Source organism: Chiroxiphia lanceolata, chromosome 5 (assembly GCF_009829145.1).
Source record: "Chiroxiphia lanceolata isolate bChiLan1 chromosome 5, bChiLan1.pri, whole genome shotgun sequence".
Classification (NCBI taxonomy): domain Eukaryota; kingdom Metazoa; phylum Chordata; class Aves; order Passeriformes; family Pipridae; genus Chiroxiphia; species Chiroxiphia lanceolata.
Genome location: NC_045641.1, coordinates 10,121,812 through 10,149,723, shown reverse-complemented (window position 1 = coordinate 10,149,723; position 27,912 = coordinate 10,121,812). Strand labels below are relative to the sequence as shown.

Here is a 27,912-nt window from a genome sequence, read left to right as displayed (position 1 = left end):
AAGAAACTGTAGAGAAATCCACAGAATCAGTAAGGTTTTGGTCTTTACATCAGGCTGTGTCCTGAAGCATAATACTAAACCCTGGTGAAGCCTCATTCTTCACACAGTTGTGATGAGATCTGCGGAATACATGCTTTAACTGTATCCCTCATCCCCACTAAACCAAACAGTGCAATTAATCTAGGGATTAGTTTTCAAAACCCTGCATCGTTGCTTTTAGTTTCAGCTGACTTCCATCCAAATTTTATGCCATTATTCTTTCCCCACTTGTGCACTGTCAGAGTTAATCATTACTAGTAAAGTTATCCAAAGACATATTCAGAGGAGCATCACTTTACAACAGATGAAGAATCCTGGACTGTTAATTACAACTCAGCCCATGAATTAGTAGTCATGTTGAGTGAGAAGCTGCTTAGGGACTTGTCCTGCTTAATAAGTCTCATTTTCATATCTGCCCATTTCCCCAGAAACCCACTCTATCATTAAGCATCTCCCAAATAATCTCCCAGATCTAATTCTAATAGATATTTATTACTGAAACATCTTGTTTATTTTAATATGGATTGCATAGCTTATGCTATAATTTAATTTTAAAATGATTTACAATATGTCTTACAGACAAAATGTAACAGATTTCATAAATACACACAAGCCTGGTTTCAAACTGAACTGGACATCACATGACGCTTCAGTGAGCTTTAGCATCAGTGCTAATGAACAGGAACCAAGAAAAGTCCAAGTCAACAATTGTAAGCTGTCACACTACAGAAGATAACTTTATGGATGCTGTTACAAATTAATGTAGTGTGTATTGTTATCGACTTGGAAAAGAGCACTGATTAAACATATGATTGAAGCCTATAAAAACATGACTGGGACAGAGAGGATGATCAGAGACTGGTTTGACCTCTGGTTCCTTCACTACAAGCCTGAAGTGGGATGCTTTGAAAGAAAGAGGAGATGCTTCTTCCCATACCAGACTGGCTGCAGAACTTGTACAGACTACTGAGTGTAAAGTTTACATCTGTTTAGAACAGACCAGATATGGGAAGAAAATCTACCAAGGGTTATTAATACAATTAAAACCATCTGTGATCAGAGAAATTCCTGGATTGCAAAATGCTGGAGGAGAGGAGAGCATTTTGAGGAAGTATCACTATGTCTGTCCTGGTTTTAGACCCTCTATGGCATATTTGCTTTTGACCCTTGGAGAGAGGTTGTCCAGGGATGGGATGTGGGACTGCTTCAGGACACCATTTGATATGGAGACAATCAAACAGACATACTCTGTATACTCACCCTTCAGTAGCACAAAACATAATAAACCCATTCTGATAAAAAATTACGTATGCCAAAAAGTAGTTTCATGGCCTCAAAACCTTTCCCACACACAAAATTCCACCTACACAAAACCTAGATGAAAAAAATCTCTGACGTCCTTAGCTAGGGAGACATGGGAAAATTCTGTCTTACAATGAAGAACTAAAGCTCTGGTCAGCTCTTTCTCAGCACAGCTCTTCTGTGCACCCAGGTGGGAGTGGGCAAAATAACTACACTGACAGCAAAACAAGACCTATACCATGACTCCTTGCCTCATTTCTAGGGACATAGTAACTAGCAATAAATAAGCATGATGTCACATAAAATAAATTCAGATCTCAACATTCATAAATTGTTGCCACAAGCCTGAAGACTAATACAAGAAAAATTGAAGAAAAATATGAGTAACAGCAAAACAATAAATGCTTCCTGTTTTATTGACTGAAGATCTTTGACACAGACCAAAAAGATGAATTCAAAGTCAAGACTGATGGGAGAAATTCAGGACAACAAAAAGCCATCAGACCCTTCCCATTAAGCACTGCTAAGTTCACATTCCAAATTTAACTCTTTGGTCTTTGTTTTGTCTTCTCCTTGGTTTTGTGCAGCATTTTATCAGAGATTCTGAAAAGAAATTACTAGCAAAGCTACAGTAGGAACATGATGCTAAGCTACACAGTGATGTTTAGTTTGGGATCAATGAAATCCTGTAATTTGCGCATCACTATTTTTCTGAAAAATGAATCCTTTAATTTTTTGCACAAGTTGATTATTCTCACCACCAACCCTTTATCCTCTTCTCAAGTGCAAATACCTTTGAAATAAAATGTTGCTTTGTGGTATGAGACCTTCTCACGAATGTTCTCAGAAACCTAAAAGGTGTAGGGCAGCACGTGTGCAGAGAAGTATTTTTCCAGCAGCTATGGACTCAAGAAGATCAAAAAGGATGTGGTATGGAAAAGGGAAGACTCAATGACCTGAGCCTACTTTGCGGCAATGGGGCTCTGCTTGTGCAGGAAAATCCACTGGCCTTTTCAATGTCCGTGGTTTGAATTGCCTGTCTTTACTGGTCAGATCTCTGTGGTGAAACGAGAAAATGGTTATTTCAGAACTGCACTGAAGTCTTCAGTCACCTTAGAGTCATAGCACTGCTGAGTGGGAAGGAAATGTAAATATACGTGCAAGATAATAACTGGTATTTCAGCCAGCCTATATGCATTTTTCATTAATTCTCAGCATGCTCAATATTCTGTATAAGACCCCCAGTGGCCTCTGGATAACATTCTGTCTGTTATCTCCTCTTTCAGGACACTTATTTTCTTGTGGTTTAAGATTCTCTGCTGATCTTGATTTATATACACTATTTCCCACCAACAGAGGAGCTGCTCTGGTCTGTGAGGTTCACACACAGTGTGCTATCATTGATAGAAATTCGCCTCAAACCACAACGTGTCTCTGTTAATTAGTAGGTTTTTCATAAATTTCCACTGAAGGCTTAACTAGCCGTTTGTTTTTATAAATCATGAGATCAGATAACAGATAACAGATGCTGATTTTGCCAATTTTATCCTTCCTGCCATTTGTTACATTGCATATTACTTCTTTATAAGACCAATCATTGATTCAACAGCAGAATACTGAGTCCAGCTTTTAACCCTACATTTGCATCATATCAAGCTTAGAAATATCTCAAGTGCAAAGTAAAATCTGTTTATATTATTTGGACAATTTCCTATCCAATACATGATTTACAAGTGATTATTAATTAAACGTTTCTGACTCATCTCATTAAAACACAAAACCTTCCACTCCAAACTCTTTACCAATTTCCCAGGAACAGGTTTATTTTTGAGACACAGTCCTTTTTTTTTTCAATTTATGCGAGAAGTTAGATTGCAAGTTCACTCACAGTGAAGGCCAAACACCTCTTATTACATGAACCAGAAAACAAATGATTTCAAGAGTTGAACAATCATTCCATGACTGTACCACACACATAGTGTGGATCATAAATATGTAGATGAAATACAAAATTTGGAATTTCATGGCACTTATAAAATGGTAACAATTGCATTCTGTCCTGATTTTCAAGTTGTAGCCAAATAAAACAATAGAAAAATACTTTCTGAAGAGTTCCTTCTTCATAGCTTTTTCTCCATAATATACTTTTGGATCAAAGTAGTGGTTTCAGAAATTTCTTTGCTAGAAAGGTTCACACCTGGAAATACATATCCATACCTAAAGAAAGAAATCAAAGCCCAGAGGGAGAAATGACTCTCACTCTGGAGGACAAAGCTAGAGTAAGAGTTGTCTCTCACCAGCAGAGAAGCATGACCTCAAACCAGAGTAACTCCCAACCTGGCTGTCTCACAGCGTTATCATATGTCAATCTTTTCAGGGTCAGTGACTGGCAATAACATCCTAAGAATTCTCTAGTTTCCTAACTGTCTCTGACACTTATGAATAAATATCTCCTTGTCTAACCTTGCTACATTTATCAAGGATATGGGCTGCAGAAAAGAAGCATTAAAGCTTCTGGATGCTCAGAAATATACCATATGTGTTAAGTACAGTTCATTAATGAGGTGACCAGACAGCTGTAATCAGATCTGGTCCTTACAATATGCTCACAATAAAATCTTTAATTCTTTTAATAATCTCTTATTAGCCAATCTCAAGAACCATCTTCACACTTCATCTTTCAAACACACCACTTTCAGCACAAAGGGTCTCCTGAGAATACTTTTTTTTCTCAGTTTCTCTGATAATATCTTTTCCTAGTTCTCCTCCCACTGCTTTGATCTTTACTACATTGAATTGTCAGTTCTTCTGCAGGATTCTTACAGGAGTTTTGTAGACCTTTGACAACAGTCTTTTTATTATTATTCCCCTCTACATTTTGTATCCAGGTTACATTATTCATAGCTGCGCATTCCACTACCATTCACTAGCTACCACTGATGATTCACAGACTCATGTGTTTACTGCAAATCTGAAACTTGTCCAAACTTTCTGTGGGTGACTGACAATCGGCTCAGTTTCAGTGCCTGAAATCAAACTTCCTTCTTCCCAACAAAACAAAACAAAAAAAAAGCCCAAACCCCGAAGAAAGCCAGACTCGAGCAGTGCCCTGAGACAACTTCCCGTTGTCCCCAATGACACTGGTTTATTCTTCCCTTGTACATCACGATCTGGTATTTTATGCAGCTGGGCAAACGCCTTCATTTTACGATAACGCGTGCAGCAACCGCAGCCAGGGATCCTTCGGGCTCCAGCGCTCTTGGCAGAGGCCGGTGGGTACCGCACGCACCGGGGACCGGCGCCTCGCACCGGCTGCTCCTCCAGGGAAGGCCCCTACATTTAATTTCTGAACTGCCCTTGGTGCAGAGGACTCGTTCACTCCGGGAATGCAGCTCTGGGAAGCAAAGGCAAGGGATGGGGGGCTCCGGGACAAGCAGCGGGGCCGGCGCCGCCCGCGCTCCGCCAGCGCCACCTGCCGGCACAGCCCGCGGGCGGCGCCGCTGCCGGGCCGGGAAACAGCCTAAACCCCACAAAAACAGAACAGGAAAATAACAAGAAGTAAATATAATTATAATTATAATAAAATGGTGATGATGGTGATAATAAAAACAGTGGCCACCAACCCAGAGCCAGACCAGAGCAAGAACTTAATGTCCATGCCCTGTCCCGGCCCCGGCATGTCCCTGTGCTGAGGAGCGGAGTTGCCATCTTTTCTCTCACTGACAGAACCGAAATGAACCATAAAGTCTCTCAGTGTTCCCTCAACCCAAAATTCCTGCGTTAAGCAGTGTTTAAAGCTAAAATAACACCTCTGGCGCAGGGTGTTTCAGCAAAACATCACTGTGAAGCTGGTGAGACACTGAAACAGGTTGCTCAGATGTTGTGGGGGACTCATCCCTGGATGTGTTCAAGGCCAGGCTGGATGGGGCTCTGAGCAACCTGGTCTAGTGGAAAGTGTCCAATCCTTGAAGTTCTGTCCAACTCAAACCATTCTATGAAAATCTGTGGCCAAAGCCCCCCATCCTCACACTGTCACAGCCAGAAGAGGGCCAGCTCTGACACTGGAGGGAAATGTAGAAACAGCCTGGAAACTTCTACTGGAGAGGGAGAAACAAAGACCAGAAATGAAGCTATTCAAATGGCTAAGAAAATCTCTAATAAAAAAATAAACAAGAAAATGTGGACAGTAACATTAGCAAGTATCATATATGCACACATTCATTCCATAAGCAGTGAAATCAAGCCAAATCATTGCTATGTATTTGATTTTTTAAATACATATTAATTACACATACCAATGTGCTGTAATTGAAATATGGTTTGCATGTTGCTCAAATAAATAGTGTCAGTTGGAACTTTTCCCTCAACCGGAACAATTCAGCTGTAATGCCTTTATCTTGAAAAGCAAAACGTAATTTTCAATTTTATACATTAACTTTTAATATAGAATGATAATACAATTTATTACATGAACGATACTATGAGTGAAAATAAAATTTAGAATTATTTCCTTTTTTATATATAAAACTGAAAATCCTCAAGTACCAATTCCATTAAGGAACACCAACTTAAAAATCCTATGATAATTTTAGTTTCAATTTTATTACACATCTTTTGTGAATTTTTCTCTTCTCTAGGAGTTTTTATTACTATTGGAGTCTCAGTGCAGATTTTACTTGACATCAATTTTTAGGTAAGCATTTCAAGATTTATCCCAGATTTCTCTGCATCTGGTAGGAAAAGAAAGTTTTGATTTCTGCATCATGAATAAGCAGCAGTAGCACTTTTCTGTGTTTATCCCTCATACAACAAGCATAGACCACTGATAGAGTAAAACTCATCCAGTCATCCCTTTCATTACTCAGCAGTAATTGCAGCATTTATTTTAGCACTTAAAACTTAACAACCACATCACCCAAATACACTAGTCCCACTGGGATTTAAGACCATAATAAGAATTCTGAACATCATTGATGTATGAATTATATTCTTACTGTTATTAAATTTATAGTATTTTTAATAATCACATCAAGCAATGAAAAGTATATGCATTTTAAGCAGTAGCACTGAGAACACAGTGAGTTTAATGTTGCACATTGGGATGATTTTACCCCTGTAAGCCCACAGCAGGACAGCATCCTGGGCAGCACTGTTTGTGCACATTACTTCATTTCTTTCCCAGGCTAGACACTGACTTGGCTGAAGTATCTGGCAAAGCTCTTTGCACTATTACCCAGCACCCAACAAGACCCAGAGCCACCAGCTAAGGACAGATCTTCTGCCTGCTTCTGCTGTGAAAAAGAATTGGAAAAACACGATATTCATACTTTTAACTAACTGAGCCAATTGCAAAATCATTTTGTATAAATTACCATCTGCTGGCAATACAGTTAGCTCAATTGACCCTAACTGAAAATATGCAACTGGATGTGTTTCTGTGGACAGGGTTGGGTGGTTGCTTTTATAATTGTTTTTAAGTCAAAAGTTCTCTGCTGAACTGCCACGTGCACAATGCTGCATCACACCTGCAACATTAGGATAAATTCCAGATACATATCTATATTATCTCTTTTACTAAAGGGATTCCTGTACTTAAAAAAAAAAAAAAAGAAAAAGCAAAACAGTTGTAAAAGCTACTACACCTTTAAGTTAAGGTGTCATGAAAAACACGAGCAACATGTCCATCTGCTAACACAGTTCATTGCAAATGCAGGACTGTGAGATATGAAATCTTAATTTGCACAGGCACTACTATCAGAATTTGGGGAGTAACACATTAGTTGTTTTACAAACCAACAGACATTACTGGCAGACTACACTGGCATTTGTTTTACACCTTGGTGGTGAAAAAGGCTAAGGGATTAAATATTGTACCTGTAGCCCAGTTAGCCACTTCATCACGTGGACTTTCTTTTTTCCAAGTTTTCATTTGCAGTGTGAAAAATTTGTGCAAAATTGTTCCTCTCAATATCCTACACATACTTTATCAATGCTGTGATCTATGTATGCATTGTAAACATTAGAAGAAAAATACTTATGAATTAAAATCAAACAATAAATATTTTATCCAGAAAACATTTTTAAAACAAAACTATATGTTAATTGTATGCTAAAACTCTTCTTAATTAAGAACTAAACCAACACATATTAAAAGGCACTTCAACTGATAGTACATCAGCCAAAATTAGTTGATTACGTGGCTTTAAACAGCAGTGAGGCTGCTCTGCTGATCTAAATCTGAATGCTGAACTGCTGAACCCATTTGCTAGGATAAATTTAGCTGTTCTTTCGTGTTCCACTTTCCTTTGGTACTTGGATGCAGTGTATAATTATACCAGTGCAGTTAGATAGCACTTTCCATCTGAATGTCTCAACACACTTTTCAGATTTAATTACTTTGGGCTTGGAAACCCTTCATGACGTAGATACTAATAGTCAAATTTAACAGAGAAGTAAACAGAGTCAATGAAAAGGGGAGTACCCAGCAAAGTACTGAAATGAAGCCTCAGTCTCCTGAAATCTATTTTTTGTTGCCACTTTGCTTTTGGAGACATATGAAATCAAGATGCTCTTCAAGTTTAGCTTCTGGATATACTAGGAAATACCTTGCTTTTGGCAATGGTAAGTAGCTTAACACTGACTTTACTTGTAAACCCTGGTAAAATCCAGACACTAAATAATTCCTCATTGTCCTTGCAAGTATTTTAAACCATTTACATTCCCAGTGGATCTCTAACAAGTCAGTCCAGGCCTGGGGAAAAGCACAGTAGTATCCTTCCCAGTCCTTCTAAACAGTCAGCATTGCTTGGTACTAGGAGTTAAGCACTTAGAACATGAGGCCAAGCTCCACCTTTTGTCAGCATGAGAGAAAACTCACACCGTGCACTTTTGTGGACAGTGTCCTATCATTTTACTTTATATCTTTCCTTTTCAAGCTATTTTTCTTAGCAGAAAATAGACAAAATTAGGATGTTTTTCTGAAATCTAGTAAACTCCCTTTAGCATTAGTTATTGGCCGTAAATGCCAAATGAGATACTTAAATAATAAAAAAAGGTTTTATACATACATTCTCAAACTATTTCACCAAGTAAACAAACAATATACTTGAGAGACTGTAAATCTCACTGGTTTTGCTCAAATTTCCTTATCAGCTGGCTACCTTGGAGTTTGAACGTAAGGGAAAATAAACCCCACATGCTCATTTTTACATATGATATTTTACCTCATTTTTTACCCTAGAGAATTCCTAAAATGTAACATAAACTTAAGAACTGGAGAACCCCTCTCTGCTCAGCCATAACAGCTGAGGACAACACCTCACACTGTTTTAGCACCTTGGTTTATCAGGAGGACTGAAAATTGCATCTCTGGCACCCGGAGCCTTGACACTGGCTAGTCGAGATCAGGAAGCTGTTTTTATTTTCAGATCTGTTTTTCTGGGCTGTGGGACTTTCATTCAGAGAACATGGCTCAAATGCAGAATAGATGCTGTCCATAACAGCCATGCCCAAGCTAAGGGATGAACTGAACACACTGGCAGCTATTAATGCTACACACTGCTTGTGTTAACAAGCCCAGTTCAAAGGCAGAGCTTATTAGGAGGAATCCAGGAACATGAAAAGAAAGGATAGCTGCATAGCAATGTGCTGTATTAAATGATAAATCAGCCATGCAGAAAGAGAGCAGAGAGGTAAAATGCTTATTAGCATTTCCCTTGCCTATCTAGGTTACTATAAAGTATTCACTACTTATTTGTCTGCCAAAGCTCTAATTCTTTTTTAATGCCTAGGAACACATAATGAAGTAAAACAGCTAATTGATTGCTAACATATGAGTGGCACCGTGTGTTGGTCATGTGTACCTACATCGTTCTTGGATACTACTTACAAAGAAGTAAATGCAATGCAAGGAAAAAGGAATCCAGAATACATCCCCCTGCTCACCCTGAACAGCACTTGCCTCTTTAAACTATCTCGTGTTTTTCAAGCAGTGTGGGTTGTCACCAACACAGAGCGCACAGAGGTCATACAACTGGAAGGATCCAGCAGCACAGAAGAACAGAATTGCAAGGAAAATGTCTCCATGGCAGTTATATTCCTCCAGCATGTGTTTCCACAACCCAGGAATGCTAACTCCTCCTCCTTGAGTACAACCATACAACGAGGGCGTACTTGTTTACAAGATCAATTACATCCTGATGTTCTCAGACAAGCCCAACCAGCTACTTCCTCTAACTCACAGTTCTAGTTTAGAGTTAGGGGTAGCTCAGAAGAGAAAGCATTGATTCCACACAGACATTGCTAAGGTTGTGAAAAAATGTCATCTAAGAAGACCCTTGTAGTGATTATACAGCCATCGTTCCAGGCCTGGCTTTCTCTTTGCTATTATTGTTTCTATCGAGTGCAGATGGTTAACTACCAATTGTTTGGATCCCTGGATTACCATTTAAAATCCTGAATGTAACATCATTGCAGGAATACATGAAGAGATATAAGAAAACTGAGTATACTGATAGATGCCCTTAATTCAATAGTACTCAGTTTATCCTTTGAATTCTGTTGGGCGTGTATACCTATAACGTTCCTCCCTTATAGCCATGCAAGTAATTGTTAGTGACAAAGATTAATGTTATTACTGGCTTCCTTCATGTTAGGATGAAGAAGCATTGGAGATATACAGAATGTTTAATGATGCATGTGGCATGCAAGGGAAACTATGTAATTTACTGGGAAAGACACTGAAGGAAAGAGTGATCAAGCGACACATCACTGCTCCTCTTTCAAGAAAAAATAGGAAGAATAAGTTTTTTTTTTTAATTTCCTGGTGCACAGTTCATCCCCCAACTAAAAATTCTGCAGTAGAAAAACTGGCATTGCTCTAAAATATGTGCTTGAATAGTGAGAGTGATATAAAACAACATAAACTTGCATTCTTTTTGTATTGTGGTATCCCATATTTGAGAGTGACGTATAGTTTGCTACAAGCATAGTTCATGGATCAAACATTGTTAGCAGCAGTTTGTGCAAACTGAACATGTTTCAGGACCAGTGAACATTATCTATAAAAAGGATGTGAGGTAGATACTGCTATATCTCAAACTGTTCACACACTTCTGAGCACTAAAGATACTTGCGAGTGCAAAGAGGACATTCAACATTTAATAATATGGGGGTAGAAACAAAACCACTCTGAACCCTGCGTGAAGCCAGAATGGAATTAGCTATGGAAACCATGGTGAAAGTAAGCTGGTACCTGAGCTGTCTTGCAGAACTCTGCCCTCACACTCTGCAAAATGAGCTGCAGGACCCAGGGAAACTTCCTAAGCATCCCTCAAGCCTGCCCAATTAGACCAGTCTGCGAGGACTGTAACAGTGTCTCATCTTTTAAAGGAGGGAACAGAACCTTAGGTAGTATAAATTACTCTTGTCACTTCAATTCCACTGCCTATTTAAAGCAATTTACACCGTTTGCCTTAGTGAGCAAAGGAGAAATTGGCCTGGGAACAGGTATTATGCTGCATTTGCAGATTAAAACCTCTTCTTCTCATGAAAGAACTGGGCTTGTAATATGTAACACATTTTGTCTCTGATCTAGCTTAGACAGTTTGAGACAGATGTGTTTTTTAAATATGTAATAACACTATTCACTATGAAAACTATATAAGCAACCTTTGCAGAGTTAGGAGAAAACAGATATTCCCTGTCCTAAGTAACAGTTTTGTTTAAATATAGTATTTCCTTGGCAAAATGAGAATCTTTTAAGTATTCATAAGTATTAATACCTGAGTTATACATTTAGAAATGGAGTAAATGGAAATTTCCACTGTGAAGAAGTCATGTCTTCTAATGCCCACTCAATACTATTTCTGATAGTACCCACTACATATCTGTGGAAGCCATCTTATTCAAGCATTAAATCATGTTTGCTAGGATAAGTGTGATGAAGTGTTATCACAAGTATAACATCTACTTTCTGGATTATTAACTTCTGTGAGCTCAAAGTATTTGTTTTTAAAGAAAAAAAAAGGCAAATTAATACAAATTGAAAAGGCAAAGAAGGTATTTCCAAATGCTTTGAATTTAGAATAAAACACTGACTGCTTTTCTAATATAAAGTCAATGTGTTAGCATTATCACAGGCTAATTATATTATGAACACACCACAATGTGATTTGTTTTTTTCTGCCTCTTATGTTATTGACATACAAGCTTTCTTTTCCTGATAGATTTGATTAACTTTTCCAAGAGATATTTTTCTCCCTGTGCCTGCACTGAACATCACTGTGACTCCACAGCAGTGAAGTAACTGATACAGTGACTATAGTAACTGATGGAGTGACTATTGTAAAGAGTTCGTTGTCATGTTAGATTTCATTTCAGTCGACCTCAAGTAGTTTCTGTGCTGAGATGCTTTGTGTGTCCACAGTTACAGCTAGGCATGAGTATTTAGAAAAGCTGATAAACAGGCACCTTGTGTAAACAAAAGGCAAAGCACTTTGTACAGACTTTGTACTGATACTAATCCTTTCCATTACTGTGCTACAGAGCTTGAAGCCAGAAGGGACCACTTAAGTCGTGCAAAGGATTGAAAGAGTTGAAGGGGAGCAAATGAAGAGAGAAATACACACCTGGATGCAAAGTATCATCAACAGTGTCTCAGAGCTGACACGCCCAGAAACCTAATGCAAGAGGCTGGGGAAAGGCGGGGAGACAGCTACTGCACAGTGCAGACACCTTTAGTTAGCTGGAATGGTAATGCTGCAGCATTCCCTCTTCCTGGACTGACACATAAATGCACATTTTCACTGCCCACGAGTGGCAGCTTGCCAGCATCCAGGAAGTGGGAGACGAAGGAGGACCTCCCCGTACATGAAGCTCAGTAAGGAGAAGAAAGCATTATCAGAAATTGGGAAGCAGAAATATGTGTAGAGTCCTCCTTAACATCACAGCTTTAGAAGCTTGTTGTTCATTTATTTACCACTTTCTGCACTCTTTCAATTATCTTCCACCACATTTTTTTGTTTGTTTTAATAAAAAAAAAATGCATATACAGTACATAAACCACTATTTTAACATATAATGTAGAAGTTTCCCATACCTTAGTCCCATATTTATATACTGCCTGAAATTTGCAAATATTTCTTGTGTTATATATTTTATCAAACTAGCAGATGTTGAACTGCCTTAACTTCTACAACCTTTGTGGAGACCCTCCTTTTCTGGACACAGTTCCTACTCTCCACTTCATCTTTTTCTCCTGGAGGAACACATTTATATTGGGCCATATTGACTCCAAAACACCACACTAGATCCAGTTTGAAGTAAAACCTTTAAATTGCAGATATTGTACATAGGGTAACAGTTAACTTCAGTCTGCTCATCTGCTTCTAGTGCACCTTCAGCAACTGAATGCAGGATCATGATCTCCATTTCTGGATGACTGGAGAACTGGTATTACGTTCACCAAGTCAATTTGTTCATTTTTATGAATCACAAAAAGAAGAAAGTAGAGGGTCCAGCAGAGGACTATGAAGCTGATCAGAGGACTGAAGAATCTCTCTTATGAGCAAAGGCTGAGGGAACTGGGCTTGTTCAGCCTGGCAAAGAGACAGAGGGGATCTGATCAGTGCATATATAGGTGTCTTAGGACTGGGTGTCAAGAGGATGGGGCCAGACTCTTCAGAGGTGCCACAGGTTACAACAGGACAAGGGGCAAAGGGCACAAACTGAAACACAGGAAGTTCAACCTAAACACAGGAAAAAATTCTTTACTCTCAGAGTGACAAGCTGCCCAGAGAGGTTGTGGAGTCTTTTTTTCTGGAGATATTAAAAACCCACCTGGACACAACCCTGTGCAACCTGCTCTGGGTGAACCTGCTTTAGGAGGAGTTGGACTGGATGATCTCCATATGCCCCTCCCAAACCTCTCCCAACCCCAACCATTCTGTGACTGTGATTATGTGAAAGTGATTAAAAGTTGATGAAAATGTTGAATCAATTAAAGTATCTCAGAAATTATCCTTCTACTGGTGGTACATGTTGCTGAAGCTCAGTTGTTGAGTGTCTATACAAATAAGGGTCTCCAGAGTTCTCATTCTTGGTATAGTAATTACAACTTAGAGAGGTTAGAAAACAATTTATAGGCTTTAAGGAGCATATGATGGCAAAGAAAAAGTAATTTTATTTTAAAAACCTAGAAGATAGTGAGTAATAGCTGCTGTTTTGATCTGCTAATTTATTCTACCTATCTAAAGCAGGAATTTTATCTTTAACTTACATCAATCCTTCCTACACACATTCACCATGAAACTTAACAAGAAAATTTATTGAACTGAAACACGCAAACAAATTAAAAAGAGTCTCTAAATTCACTACAGTGGCTGATGAGGCCACCACCAACAGAAGATACTAATGAAGAAATATTTCCTGCAAAAATATCCATCATCCTGAAATTGCTCTGGAATAAAAGAAACACCGGTGGTTTTCTTCTGAACCATTTATTTATAATTTCAACAGACTTGAAAAAAAAAAAAGGATTTTCCTGCTTCTTTCCAATAAAAGTGGTTATTCAAAAGGAAGAGCAAAATTGAACACTACAAAGGCGTACTTGAGGCAAAGCAGTCTTTTACCACATCTAGTACTTTGATATACCTGCCTCATTCAGGGTAAAATGTAGTAAAGTTACCAGATCCACAGTGCTAGAAAAGAAGATGAAAAAAAATTACAACACTTATAATTTGAAGCTGATGCAATAAATTCAAATAGCTTTACTTTGAGGCTTCATATTGCCAAAAAAAGAAAAATAAATAAAAATAGCATCCTCATTAATAGTCTGGGTCGTTTGCTCATGTCTTTACAGCTGAAGGCTCTTTTGCTGTTCTCTATTGTAGGGAAGTGGGCCCAGATCCATCCCCTGCCAGTAACAACAGCTCACAAGAACTCAGCAGTTGTGTCCAGCAGCTGACACAGGTATGTGGGGAAAATAAAATACACAGAAATAGTAAGTCCTAACCATCCTTGAGGCAATCACTTCCCAGGTGAACACATTTTACTTCTGAGATATTTTCCTTATGCTCAGTTTGGATCTTCACTGCTGTGATTCCACTCCCCTTGCTCCGGTTGGCCCATGGTGTTACCCTGAACACACATCAGTCATTTTCACATGTGCACCACAGCACTTCCCAACACCTTAACTCCTCCCTGAAAATATATTTTACCTCTGGTACTTTGTATACATTGTTTAAACCTCTGCTCCGAAATCAACTCCCTTAATGTTATAGGTGTACTTGTAGGTATTCCTTTGATTTCTTTCTAATTTCTCAATATTTTAACATTTCCAGAATCCTACATAATGTGCATCTCTATTTAAAAAAATGTATCAGTGGTGCAATCCCACTAATAGAGTGTAAACATGATTTTTTAATATTGTTGTTTCTGTTATTATTATTATTATTGAAATCTTTCTCAGCATTGCTTTACTTCTTCCTACACTGTAATTCAGAATATTAATAATTTCCTTTATCAAACTGCATTTTACTGAGCTGAATCTCTTCTTTTTTCTTTCTTTTAGTTTTTCCTTTTTTATTTATTTCCTGGTTTTGTTCAGTGAAGCCTCTCTCTGCCCCTCTGTGGTTTTGTACGTTCAATGGTATTTGAAACCAAACTTTGTATCCTATGCAAATTTAATGAACATTCTGACTGTCTCCTTCCAGATCATTAAAGATGATGTTAATAGAGGCCAAACTTCAAATCTGCCCAGCGATACTTCATTAGACACTTCTTCACAGTTTAACATACCTGGTCAAATTTATTCTTGTTATTAAAAAAGGATAATTTCAATGAATTTAAAAACTCGCATCAATGTATGGAAGCAATGACTTTGGCCCATTAACCTGTGTCTTTAGGCTGTATTTGCAGGCAAGTACTCAATTTACAACATTTCCCATTCAAACATAGCCTGAGCCCCACGTGATGCTCTCCTATTTAAGAGCCCTGATGGTTTTTGCTTTATAGACGGACTCAGCACCTTTACCTTCAAGGCCCTTCTAAAGACCTGCAGACACGAGAGCCAGCACAGCTGTATGATGATCTTTAAGTTCCCTTCCAACCCAAACCATTCTATGATTCTGTGGTTCACAATCTTTCTCCTCACTTCTGCCCATGTACTGCTTTTCACTTTACTTCTTTGATGACTATAAATTATGTACTCCAGGCCAAACACTAAAGACCAGTAGTGTCAAGAGAACAAAAGACAATGACATAGGTCTCTTTTCTTTTCCTTCAAGAAAAGCATTTTGTCCATTGTCAAGATGGTAATGCACAAAGCATGCCGGGGCAGCAAATGGAGCTTTCACAGAAACAATGGATAATTTTTTCATGTCCATGATCATAAGGGAAAATGGTTATTCAATATGAAGTGAAATACAGAATAGATTTGCAGATAGAAGAATCAGCTGTAGTTCTGAGCAGTCACGGTATCTGTTTGAATTAAAAGCAATGAAGTTCTAAAGTGCAGAGAGTTCCACTAACCACCAATTAAATAGTTCTGCCAGAGGGAAAAGGAAAATGAGGAATGAAATATAAAACATCACCCATGCCCTTTGTTACACAAAGACATTCATTTCTTGTACAATGAAAAGAGATCTATGTCAGTGCAAAGCCGCTGTCCAGCCCATTTGCAATCATTTTGCGGTTTCTTTTGTAAATACAAAAAGGAATAGCTTTTTTGGGGAAAAACGCCCTTTCACAAAGTCTATAAGCTTCCTGTACATACCATGGGAGCTGCATCTCTTTTTTAATAGTTTACAACCTGTGTCACTAAAGGAAGCTTTAAGTGCCAAGTAAAGTAAATTCCTTTTGTTAACCCATTTCCTGAGGAGTTTCACACTTAACTTCAATGCTCAAGGCCTTTGATTTCCTGCACATCAATTTTTGGACTGGTCTTTTAGTAGCACAGCAACCCTTTACTTCACCCCATCAGATCCACAACCAATTGCTTGGAGCCAATACAGAGATACATTTACATTACTTTTCTGTCTCATTTCTAATATTTTTAATATTTTTGTCCTCTATGTTAATGAGTTCAGGGTTGGCCCCTAAATGCTTAGCCTTGTACTTCCCAGTCAAATTAACTACCAATTAGTGATAATTGGATCTGGCAATATTTTTGTTGATGGACACAAATGTACTGTGAGACAGAGTGAGAGTACTAATTAAATTTAGATAGGTCATTTCTGCCTGCCAGTTTTTCTTTGAACTCTAGATGTGTCCACATTATTCTTACCTCAAATTAAATTGGTCAGAACCTATTTATTCTCAAATGTAAAACTGGACAGTACAGTTAAAAGTGCTTTAGTTAAATCTGAACAAATATTGACTTTGTACATGTGGGTGGTCTATTGTTGGGTAGAATCTCTTTTTTTTTTTTTTGGACACCTATTCAGCAAGTCAGTGCTTAGGCATGGAACTACCTGAGTCTGTTTGCAGGGCCTTTCATTTCTCAGTTCCTCTGCAGGCTGCTGCAGCATTTGAACTGCAAAGACTGCAAGGTTTAAATCAAACTACATAGTGAGAAGGGAAAAAAGCTTTAATTGCTAGTTTGAGAGATTCTATACAAACATTTCTACTGGGCTTTCAAAGGCTAAACAAACCCCTAAAATTTAAACACCTTTAACAGTTATTGTACTTTTGCTTAACGCAAGCGAAAGAATTAACGTGCCAGACCTTAGAGACCACAAAATACTTTTTAAAAAGACTAAAATGCAGCCTGTCATCTTTCACTGAGAAATTTTAGAAACTGTTTTAAGAGGATATACCCCTAGTTCTGGGGAGTTCTTGCTATTAGTATATTTTACATGTGTTTCTCCAATGTGAAGCTGTTCCTCTCTAGTTAAATTCTAAATCAGGAGGCCTTTCCAGGCTCTTGATGTATTTTTTTTCTTTCAGTGAAACATTAAAGTCTTTCTTAGGACAACAGAGTTGAAACAGTCTTTCAAACCTTCTCAGCAATCAAATTGAAGGCAATTTTCACCTTTTTAATCAGGGTACCAATAAAGTTCATGAAAGAATCCTAGCAAAAAGTAAATTTTATTTATTATTTGTAATAAAATTAATTAAAAATCAAAAAACATATTAATTTCATTAAGATTTTAGCTGATTACTGAGTTTTGCCTTAATATTGTGCAACCTGGAAAATATATTATATGCCCAAAAAGGCTTTATAGACTCCAATTATGAATTTACTTTCAAAAAGTAGAAGTGACTCTGCTAGCTGCCACGGAAGTTAACACCATAACCACAATAAAATGCAATAAAAATGTTATTATCTATATGATAATTTATTGGATGTCATATCTTTTTCTCTTCAGCCATTTCAATAAGTAAAGTGACTTCTTTCTGGAAGTAAATAGCCTTAATATTGGAAGTCTGACAACTATCATCATACTTTAATACTTTCTAGAATGAAAGAATAAAATCTCATGCTTGTAAGTCAAAGAACAGGTATGTGAAATAGCAATTCAATATAAAGCTTGAGAATTTTTAAAATTTTTTTTAACTGTGAGAATCTATTTCAATTCTGCTTTTATATTTGGTAGAGGATAAGGAAATCTGCAAGTCCTTGATTTCCTCTGCAGCGAATTCCACTTTGTCACTTCAGAGGTCCGAGTGACACCATCATGATGAGGATGGACCAGAACCTCGACCATGAAATTTCCCAGTAGAAAAAAAAATACTTGATAAAAACTGGTTGGGTTTTTTTTTGTTTGATTTTTCTTTGTTTGTTTGTTTTTTCTGTAAGTGGTAATTTTGTTCTGGCAAAAATAGGAAAATCTGAAAGTGATTCATTTCACTTGTCCTTTCTTTTACTACTGTATAAAAGTTTCATTGTCCTTTATTTTTAACTTTTGACATCAAATATATATATTACACGTGAGGTTTTGAAACTTTATTTTCATTCACAGGAAGTTTTAAAGGCTTAGAAAATCTGTGAATGAAATACACATGTAAAGATCTTGATTTCTTAGCAACTTTAACAAGGATATAGGCATAGAGTTAGGTGACAGTCAACTCTACAGTTTTCTCCTGCTCCTCCTCCAGGAAAACTGGATTTGTATTTTGTTGTTCCTTCAGTGACTATATGGAGCTGACAAAGTAATTTGATTTGTTTAAGAACATCTATCAACAGAGATGATGGAGTCACAGATAAACTATAACAACACCCTACAGAATTTACAATGCAAACTGATGTGCATGAATCACAGAAGATACGAAGTGCAGCAAAACAATTGTTGAGTGATGAGAATGTAATCGATGTTTTGCTTTAATTAATTTAAAGCTTTTTATGTCATGTCATTCATGCTTTCCCTGACAAAAAAAAACTAAGTGCCCAAATTTTCTTTTTCTGTTTCCTTTTTTTCTTAGAAAAAAAAGTCTTTCCTGATATACTGTTCATTATTTATGTGTTACAACATGCATAGCTAAATCAGCTTGTACTCAGCAAAAAACAGTCTAAGAAAGAAGAAAGTAGGGATTTTTGTTTGTTTATTTGTTAATTTTAAACATATAAGATTTCAGTTCTATACATATATCATTTATACATCTGTATAAAACTCCTGGATGAAACCCAGCCCACCCACATTTCAGGTTCTGCTTCACTGTAACTTTGTAAATCTGTACTTACTAGGATGGGACAGGAGATCTGGCCTACCCAACATTTCTGCCAGAAGTCATTCCACACACAAACAAAAAGAGATGGGCAACCAAAGACCTCTTGAAGGAAATCCACCTCTATGGAATGTTAATTCCTTGATACACTGTCTGTACTGTCATCTCTAGAGAGCTGAACATTTTACTTGTATGAACTGTGCTTGCCTGCACTGAGAGTATGCCTCTCTGCTCATTTGGGATGCAGCCTGCTCAGTGATCCTTAGAGACAAACCCAGATATCCCATGACTGCCCCATCCTACTGTCTATGGCTTACCTCAAGTAAAGGCACTTTCTAGTCCTGTTCTTGTGGGTGGGAACAGTCATAGGCACACATCCAGGAGACATGGGGCAAAGCAAATACAGTCAAACTAGAACCCATTTTTAACCTAGAAATTATGCTAAGCATCCAGGTGGAAAGACAAAGCTCTAGACCAGAAAGAATCCCACACTTTTTTTGGTTTGTTATCCAACCTAACAAGAGACACTGAATCTCTTCAAAAGCCTTTCATAACTTGTTTTTGTTGGCAACAATCATCCACGATTGTTGAAAATAATCATCCATGCCAGGAAAGGTTGTGGAGTCTCCATTGTTGGAGATATTTAGAAGCCATCTGGCCATGGTCCTGGTCAATTGGCTCTAGGTGGCCCTGCTTGATCAGGGAGGTTGGACCAGATAATCTCCAGAGGTCACTTCCAATGCCAACCATTCTGTGCTTCTGTGATATCCCCTGGGATGCACATGTCCATCATACTAATGGATTAGTTGATTACATCGAAAGGGACAGAACTTAGTTCAGGAATACCAAACTCCTTAGCACAGTCTTGATGGGTTCTCTATAAACAAGGTCCAGATGCCTTCAGTTAGTGCAGGAAAACCATGGGAAATTAAAAATTTATTTCCTAGGGAAAAAACCTATAAAAATGAGAGGCAATAGCACGTTACTTTACTGTTTTCATTCTGAAGGATCACAAAGTCTTCAAAAAATAGACAAAAATCTGAAAACAAAACACGGCAAAACAGATGTCACTGCAAAATTAAGGCTCCACAGGCAAATACCCAAAAGGACTAAAATGCAAACGTAAGTATAAGCATGTCACTTTACAACCACCCTCAGTGAATACCTCTGATGCATAATGCATTTTCACTCAACACTTAATTAGCTGTTGGAACTCACTGCACCAAATTAACACTGAATTAAAACCTTGGCATAATTCCAAAAGATATCGGGCATTCCTATGTAAGTATTGACATGGTCTATTCAGCAGCAATATCCCACTAAAGCATCCTGGAAAATATTATTATTCTTCCAGTGTATGAAACTCCAAACATAGTGCAAACTAAAAGGCCTTACCCAAAGTCAAACAGGAAACCTCCGGAAGAGTGAGGAGTTCTCAAAATTTCTAAGAGTCAACAAATAAACACAAAGCTTTCTGTCACCATGCATGAATAAATTTCTTTTCACCACATCCTTCGACACTACTGCCACTGAGGGTGCAGGGACACTCATTACATGAACCTACAAAACACTGATTGCTGTGTGGGAAGTGCTGAGGAGAGGTTTGCAACTGGGCTTCATAACCTCATGGCCATTTTGTCTATTCTTTTCAGAAACATCCCATAGTTTCCATCACCCTGAAGGAGGGCACTTTCATGAAACCCTAGTTTGCCCTTGCTTGCCCCATTAGATGGGCAGCCTCTGACTCCAACCTTGCTTTCAGCTCTGCACTGCACCCATCTCCTTCTCATGCACAGGGACCATATGGAACGGGCGGCTTTCCCTAAAGGACAGCGTCACACTAGGACTCGGCACAAGTGCTGCAATGGCACAGTTGAATAGCTTGTGATGAGCTCAGCCTTTCCTCTTAAAAATAAAATGCATTTTTGGTCAATATAAATTAAATTAAGGATGAACCAAAGCAGGACTGTTTTGCTGAGTGTGGAGAGGAGAGCTGCTGTGGGGCAGCTCAGTAAAGTCTGCATCCAGAAACAACGGGCATGTCTCCAGAAAGACACCTCTGCTATCATCTAGGAGCTTCAGTCTGGAACATAAAGCTGAGCTTACTGTGGTATAAGCAACTTTGCACTAAAGTACTTTTTTCTATTCATAACATCAGAAAATGTTTCATTGTATTGTTAATTACATTTAATTACAGAATGCACCAAAAAAGTGAGTCTATATAAAAAATGTTTCATGCAACAGAATAAGGAAAATCAGAGAGACAAAATAATATATTTAGTATAACATCCCCTATTAGCTTTCTCTTACTGAGGCTGAACAGACTAAGCTGTCTCAGCTCTGCCTGTATGTAATGTGTTTCAGATTAATTTTAGATTAATTTTAATTTCATTTTATTTGGGTTTTGTAGCAGTCCTAAATAAATTTATGTGCATGTGTGAATACATACATACATACATACTTATATATACATAGATATATATATATATATAAACACATGCGCACATATATACATGCACACAAATTTTAGTCAGGAATAACAGACTACTCCAACATTAAAAAACAAATGGCATTATAGAACTGCAAGTTGCCACCACATGAATCATTACATGTTCATCTGTGGAAACAACATTCAAGTTTTCCTTTCAAAGTCTTCTACTTCAGTAGAGGCAACACTGTTAGTCTAGAAAGAACCTCATCCCATAGTAAGAGGCAGCACAGAAATGTCCCTCAAAATGGGAAAAAAAACTGACCATGAATGACTGTTTAGTTTTATGTCCTACGTCCTACCATTGAGGGAACAAATTATGTCAACACTTTTCATGAAATGGCTTTTCTTTGCATCTGGTTGCCCATCCTTTGCAGCACAGGTGGGAAGAGCACTCGGTGATCTCCCTTCTCCAGCTCATTTGTCAGAGCTGGATGGAGCAGCAAGGTGGACAAGCAACACAGAGAAAGGTGATACAGATTTTGCTATCCCCCAATCCCATAGGAAATGCCCTATATTAAGAGATACTTATCCAAGGCATGACTTTCCCCACTGCCCTGAATTCCCATAAGCATATTCCTGCTGTGATTGTGGAAAGTAACTGTCAAGAAGCCACCACGGACATTCCCAATCAGCAAGGACCCGAGAAAGATACTCAGGGATCATTTTACTCATATTTTCTCACTTTTAGGATGGATGAATAAGGACAAATGAGGCCAAAAGGAAGACAAAACCAAAGCGTCAACTTACTTGTCCCAAAGTGAGCCTGGTTTCCATGTCACACTGGATGGTTCATGTCACATTTGCATGGTTCAGAAGTTATTTTGTGTCACTACATTTGGTGTCTCTTTTCTACAGCTACAACTGAGAAAATATGCAACTGAACTAGAGAACATGCTAAGTTCTCCAGCAAGGTTTGGCACTGCACATAAGACAGCACTCTGGCACCGAGCCGACAGCAGACTATGTTTAACAACTAATGATATACATTATCATAGCCTTGACACTAAAAACACATATCTAGTGCCAGTCATTCTGCTGCCATTTAAATTCACATACATCTTGGGATGGTTTCCATCCATGCTGGCAGCCAAACTGTAATGAATAAGGAGGCTGCACTTTGCAGATAAATAAAAGCAAATGTGGGATGTACCTAAATGGATTTGACAGATTGTAGGAATAATTTAAAAATATAAGAGTACAACACAGTCATGTTGGCATTATCCATAATAAGGACAAGAATTCATGAATTACAGACTATTGCTAGACCATAAAAACAGGACTAAGTACCATAAATGTTCAAGTCCTTCCATTTACACAGCAGTAAAATAACAAAGTCCTTGTGCTTCGTATTCAGTTCATGCCATTTCATTTATAAACCCCTAAGCTTGTTATTCAAAAAAACCCGATTCTGAGCATGAAACACAAGGTAAACAAGCAGCTGGTTTCATCTCACGTGGAAACCAGCATATAAATGGGAGGAGAGATGGCAAAAGACATTGTAGGCTGTATCCCAAACTGTGAAAGAGCAATGCAATTCATGCTGGGGTTGTCCCTGAGGACTCCGGGAACTGCATCCCATTAAGCAGCACTAAGCATCCTTCCTAATATCCACTACTAGTCATCCACTTTTTACAGGCACGGTTCTGTAAAGGCTGGAAAAAAACAACTAGCTCGTGAACAAAAACTAGAAAGCCTTTTTTAACATCTATAAATTTATTACTTTGCTTACTACCAAGTGTGATATATTTAAAGGCCTGCTAGTTTGGACAAGCTACTTTATTTACACAGCTCAGTAACAAAAAGGGTACTAGAATAAAAGACACTTCAAATATTCTGAATAGATATGAATTTGTGCTCAGGAAAACCCCCAAAAATACTTTTAATAACCATCCCCAAATTACTAATCATTTCTTAGAATATCCTACTGATTTTCCTTGTGCTTTTTTTTCCTCCTTTTTTCTTGTACCTTTTCCCTCTGTAATGACTTCTTTTTATCTTTTATCATTATTAAACCAGAAAGAGTGACCACAATTTTTTTTACCAGCTTTTTCTTGTAAAAAAACCCCATACAGTAATCCATTTCAAGAATATAAATGTAAAATCTTAAGGAAAAAAATATCAAGAAAGGTACAAAACAAACTCCCTGCCTACTTGTAATGTGGCCCAATATCTTTACAGATAGAAATAACGCTATTATCTTCATACAACAGTAACAAAATAGTATGCTAAGTTAAAACTTATAACATTAGTATGCAAATTGTCTGCAGAAATTATAATTAGAAAAGGTAAACATATATAACAAAACTGTATTAAGCTATATCAAAGTCACACGGTAAAAAAAAATCAAGTAGTATGGCAGAATTGACCCCAAGGAGGCAAATTTAACATTCTTATAGAAAATTGAAATATATAAGAACTAGGCTTATGCATGGGATCTGTGGAGATATTAAATACTGTAGAGACATGGAGATATTAAACAAGGAGATATTAAATGCATTGAGTGGATCGTAGTGACCCCAGAAGTTGACTGTTGTACTGAGCTGGTTCTAGCTAAATAACATGTAATTAGAAGAGGCTCTAGGTAGTATATTTAGTGTTGTATTTTAAAGTGGTTATTTACAGAACTCTGGTTTAGGGATAACCGAAGTGATAGACCTTGAGCAAGTATGTGGTCATCAACAGGATTCTTCAACTCTTTTTGAAAATCAAGTTGCTTTAATGCTGTTGCATGTGGAACACCGAAAAACCATAAAGACTCCAAAGCATGTGAATACTATGGGAGCATCTCGCTGATGAAAATTGAGTACTACACCACCTGAGCAGGAATTGACCTTTTAAGAGTTCACTGTGGCAATTATTCATTAATACAGACTAAAACAATAATTAATGTGGGAGTGTTCGCTGTAAACTGTGAGCACTCAAGGAAAGACAATCAGAAATTATTTCACTTGTGCATCCTAATCTTGAATTTAAACAATTTATATTTATATAATGTGATGATGTATCTCTATTCTTACTGTACCAAATAATACTACCTCTCAGATAGCACGGGCTTAAAAGCACGTTCCAGTTTCCTCATGTACATTCATACACTTCCGCCAGTATAGCAACAAAAAATATATTTGAAATGGATGATAGAGGTTTATAGTTTGTATCAATCATGGCTCAATGAGGAATTTAAAAACTAATTAAAAGAACAAGTGGGGTTCTGTACCATCCCCTCAGCCTACACATGCATATGCATCCATACCCATTTAAAGAGGAATGAAGGAAGCCTGAATTACAGGCAATGAAGCAATGCATTAATTGAACTGAACAAGCAAGCAGGTGTACAGCTCACCTGTTTCCACAGGGGATGGACTGCTATTACTTGCCAGGATGACCAAACTTACTATGTAGCATCCTAACAAGAGGGAGAATCTTATGGAAAGAACTCCAGCTCCTTCCTGTGCTCTTTTATAAACACATTTGTGATAACTATTATTATTGTCATAATGAACCCACTCAGGGTTTTCAACAGGCTCAAAGCATGAAAATGCGCAAAAAAAATTAAGATGTATGGAAAGCTATTTACTCCAGAAATTAGGAGAAAAAGTTCATTCTTTCTCCCTTTCCATCCTTTCACCATATGCCCAAACCCAGTAAATCTATAATGCCAGAAGAATAATAATATGTAGGGATCACTAGCTTCACTAATTCAGATGACCTCAATTCACCAGTGATCTTGGCAAAAAAATCCATGATGTCTTACACTCTAAAGACCAAGTTTGGAAAGGACTAACATTGGCACCCAAACAGCACCTAAAAACAAATGAAAAACCAGCATTAAAGAGATTATTTCAATGGCATGAATATGTATTTCTCAAAATATCTTTGGATAAGTAAGTTTCATAAAGACAAAAATAGCAGGACAGCTAAAAGGCTCAACTTGCTTTGCCTTGAATGTCATTTATTAGAGGGATAGATCTTATCTACTCAGAGATATGTCCTTAGTATCACAGTAGGCTATAAATAAAGGCCTCCCACGTTATTTTTAGACATACTCTTCATAATATTAGTAGAATATTATATGTCTTATTGCTATTAGATGAGCTCCCACTGATTTTAAATTTCATTAGGCTCATAAACTCCTCCAGTTGGCAGAGAAATTACATTTTCTGGTTTCCAAAGCTGCATAATGAGTCGCGACCTATCCCTTCCTTTTGTCTGCTCAGAATACCCTTCTTTTGGCTAATCTCACACGTATTTTTTATTTTGCCCCAACACTCATGGATGTATACACACACAGAGGTAATATTGCAGAACACTCAATTTTTTTATTTCAGAGCTTGGGATGCTTTATCTAAGCTTCCCTGCAGCCACTGTGACTGAAAGCAGTAGAGGAAAAGGCAGTTTCATATCATATGTCGCCTGTCTTTGATTAATCTGCAAGCCACCCACTTTAATGATTCCTCATAAATAATTCAATTTCTAATTATGCTATAAACCCCCTAACCTGTAGAAGAAAAAAAAAAGTAGAAAGGTAGGGGAAAGGGAGGGGAAAAATGTGTATGTTGGTTCAAACAATCCCTGCAGCAACTGAGCTACTCTTAGTGAGCTGTTCTGTGCTATTCACCCCATGCATGATGCACCTCCTTCATAAAACATGAAGTGTTTCTCTAATAAACGTGACAGGATTACATACAAAGCTAGAGTTAAAAAAAATAATTCTGGAATCTGTTTCTTTTTCACTCACCTTCCCTATTCCACAAGGTACACGTGCTTGAGACATGCTCCTGCTCAGGGTGAATTGAGCATGCTGACACCTCTTCTCCTGGTGGAACCAGCCCCCTGTCCTTACACACTATCCTGACCACAGTGGAAGGAAGTAAACCAGTCACAGAAAAACCTCTGCTTTCTCCTTATTTCTCCTCTTTGAACTCCTTGATAATGGCTGGGAAATCCAATATTGGCTACTCTGTCATCTGAAGAGGTGAGATAGGAACTGCCCCTTTGCCCTCCTCCAGGGAACATTTATGTTCCCCTACACAAAGATTAGCCAGGACTTTGGGAGGAAACTGTTAGCTGACAGCACACAAATGACACCTGGCTTCTGCCTGCACAGAGGTTCTGCAGTTCCCTTTGCATCCAGGTCTAACTTTTTCACTGCAGAAAACATTGCTGCTAAAACTCTTTTTTGCTTTAATCAAAATGTATCTGAAATACAAAAAGCTGGTCAAGGTACACTGACAGCACACAGACAGCTGAATGATCTCCTCCTACCTACAACTATTTCTTAATTGCAGGGAGGTCTCTCAATACACAGCAGAGCATCTGCTCATTAGCACTACAGCACTATTTTTCTACTGACACTTCCTATCCCTCCTCCTCTCCCATCTTTAACAACTATTCCTAAAGCACTTGCAAATTGCAAACTCTCAGTGACCTCCGGGGTTGGATTTATATTGTACATATTAATGCATTTCTTTCTAAAACTTCCCTAAAAAATAACAAGCAATCCAAACTCACTGTGGCTTTTGTCCAAAATCACCAAGATTTATTTTGAATAGCAGCTATTTGGTTTGTCTTAATTCTTTCCTGAAACAGTGTTATAGATTGCTACCATATAAAGAGCTTGTGGACTTCCACAATTCTAATTTTAGAATTCAGCCTACAGAATTCAGCCCACAATACAACAAAGGCCATAGTGCCAAAGCTGCTGCAATGGTATTTGATGTAAGATAATGATAAATTGCTACAATTTTATTAATATTTAGTAATCAGAAGGTCATTCGGATGGCCTGTGTTACAGAAGGCAGTGTATTTGATTTAGGAAACACAGTTCATCTGAGACCACATATTTTGACTTCTCCTTTTGTTTTACATCTAAACACTGCAGGAGTTAATAAAGCCAGAAAAAATATACAGGTTGTTCATCTTCAGTCTTGGCGAATCTGGCTCATCATCATCATAAGTAACTGAAGCTGTAGCTAAGCCGCTGACAAGGAACATTTACAAATGCTTTGGTGCATGTCCCAACCTGTCCTGGGGCCAGATCTACACCCATGTTGCCATTTCATCATGTGCAGTCTCTTAGGTGCCCATGGGAGGGGAAAAGAAGACATAGGCTAAGACAGTCACATCCAGCCATGCCCAGGCAAGGTGTAGCCAGTGTGACTGAATGTTGAATGCCCTGATCTTCACCAAATCCTTGCAAAGTAATCCATAATAGTATTTCCTCTTCAGAGATTAGCGAATGCAGAACTAAAATCTCCAGATATACTTGACATGGCTTGTCCCAGGAACATCCTTAAGACTAGAAAATCATCCCAAGATCAAGTCACCTTCAAATTACATCTCCCTGGGATTTCTATTACATTACCAATGCATCCCATGACATTAGTGAGAAGGTGAGTGAGAAGTCAGACAAAGCTCAG

At 37.9% G+C, this 27,912-nt stretch overlaps 1 protein-coding gene and 1 long non-coding RNA gene across 2 annotated transcripts in view; one reads left to right on the top strand and one right to left on the bottom strand.

Annotated features, from left to right (window-relative positions):
* The window catches only part of CACNA2D1 (calcium voltage-gated channel auxiliary subunit alpha2delta 1), a 378,154-nt gene that overhangs the window by 246,317 nt on the left and 103,925 nt on the right, over positions 1 to 27,912 (bottom strand).
* Positions 4,567 to 14,302, top strand: LOC116786632. The gene is made up of 3 exons (XR_004357029.1): positions 4,567 to 4,613; positions 5,979 to 6,034; positions 14,232 to 14,302. It is a non-coding gene; the product is annotated as an uncharacterized LOC116786632 (long non-coding RNA).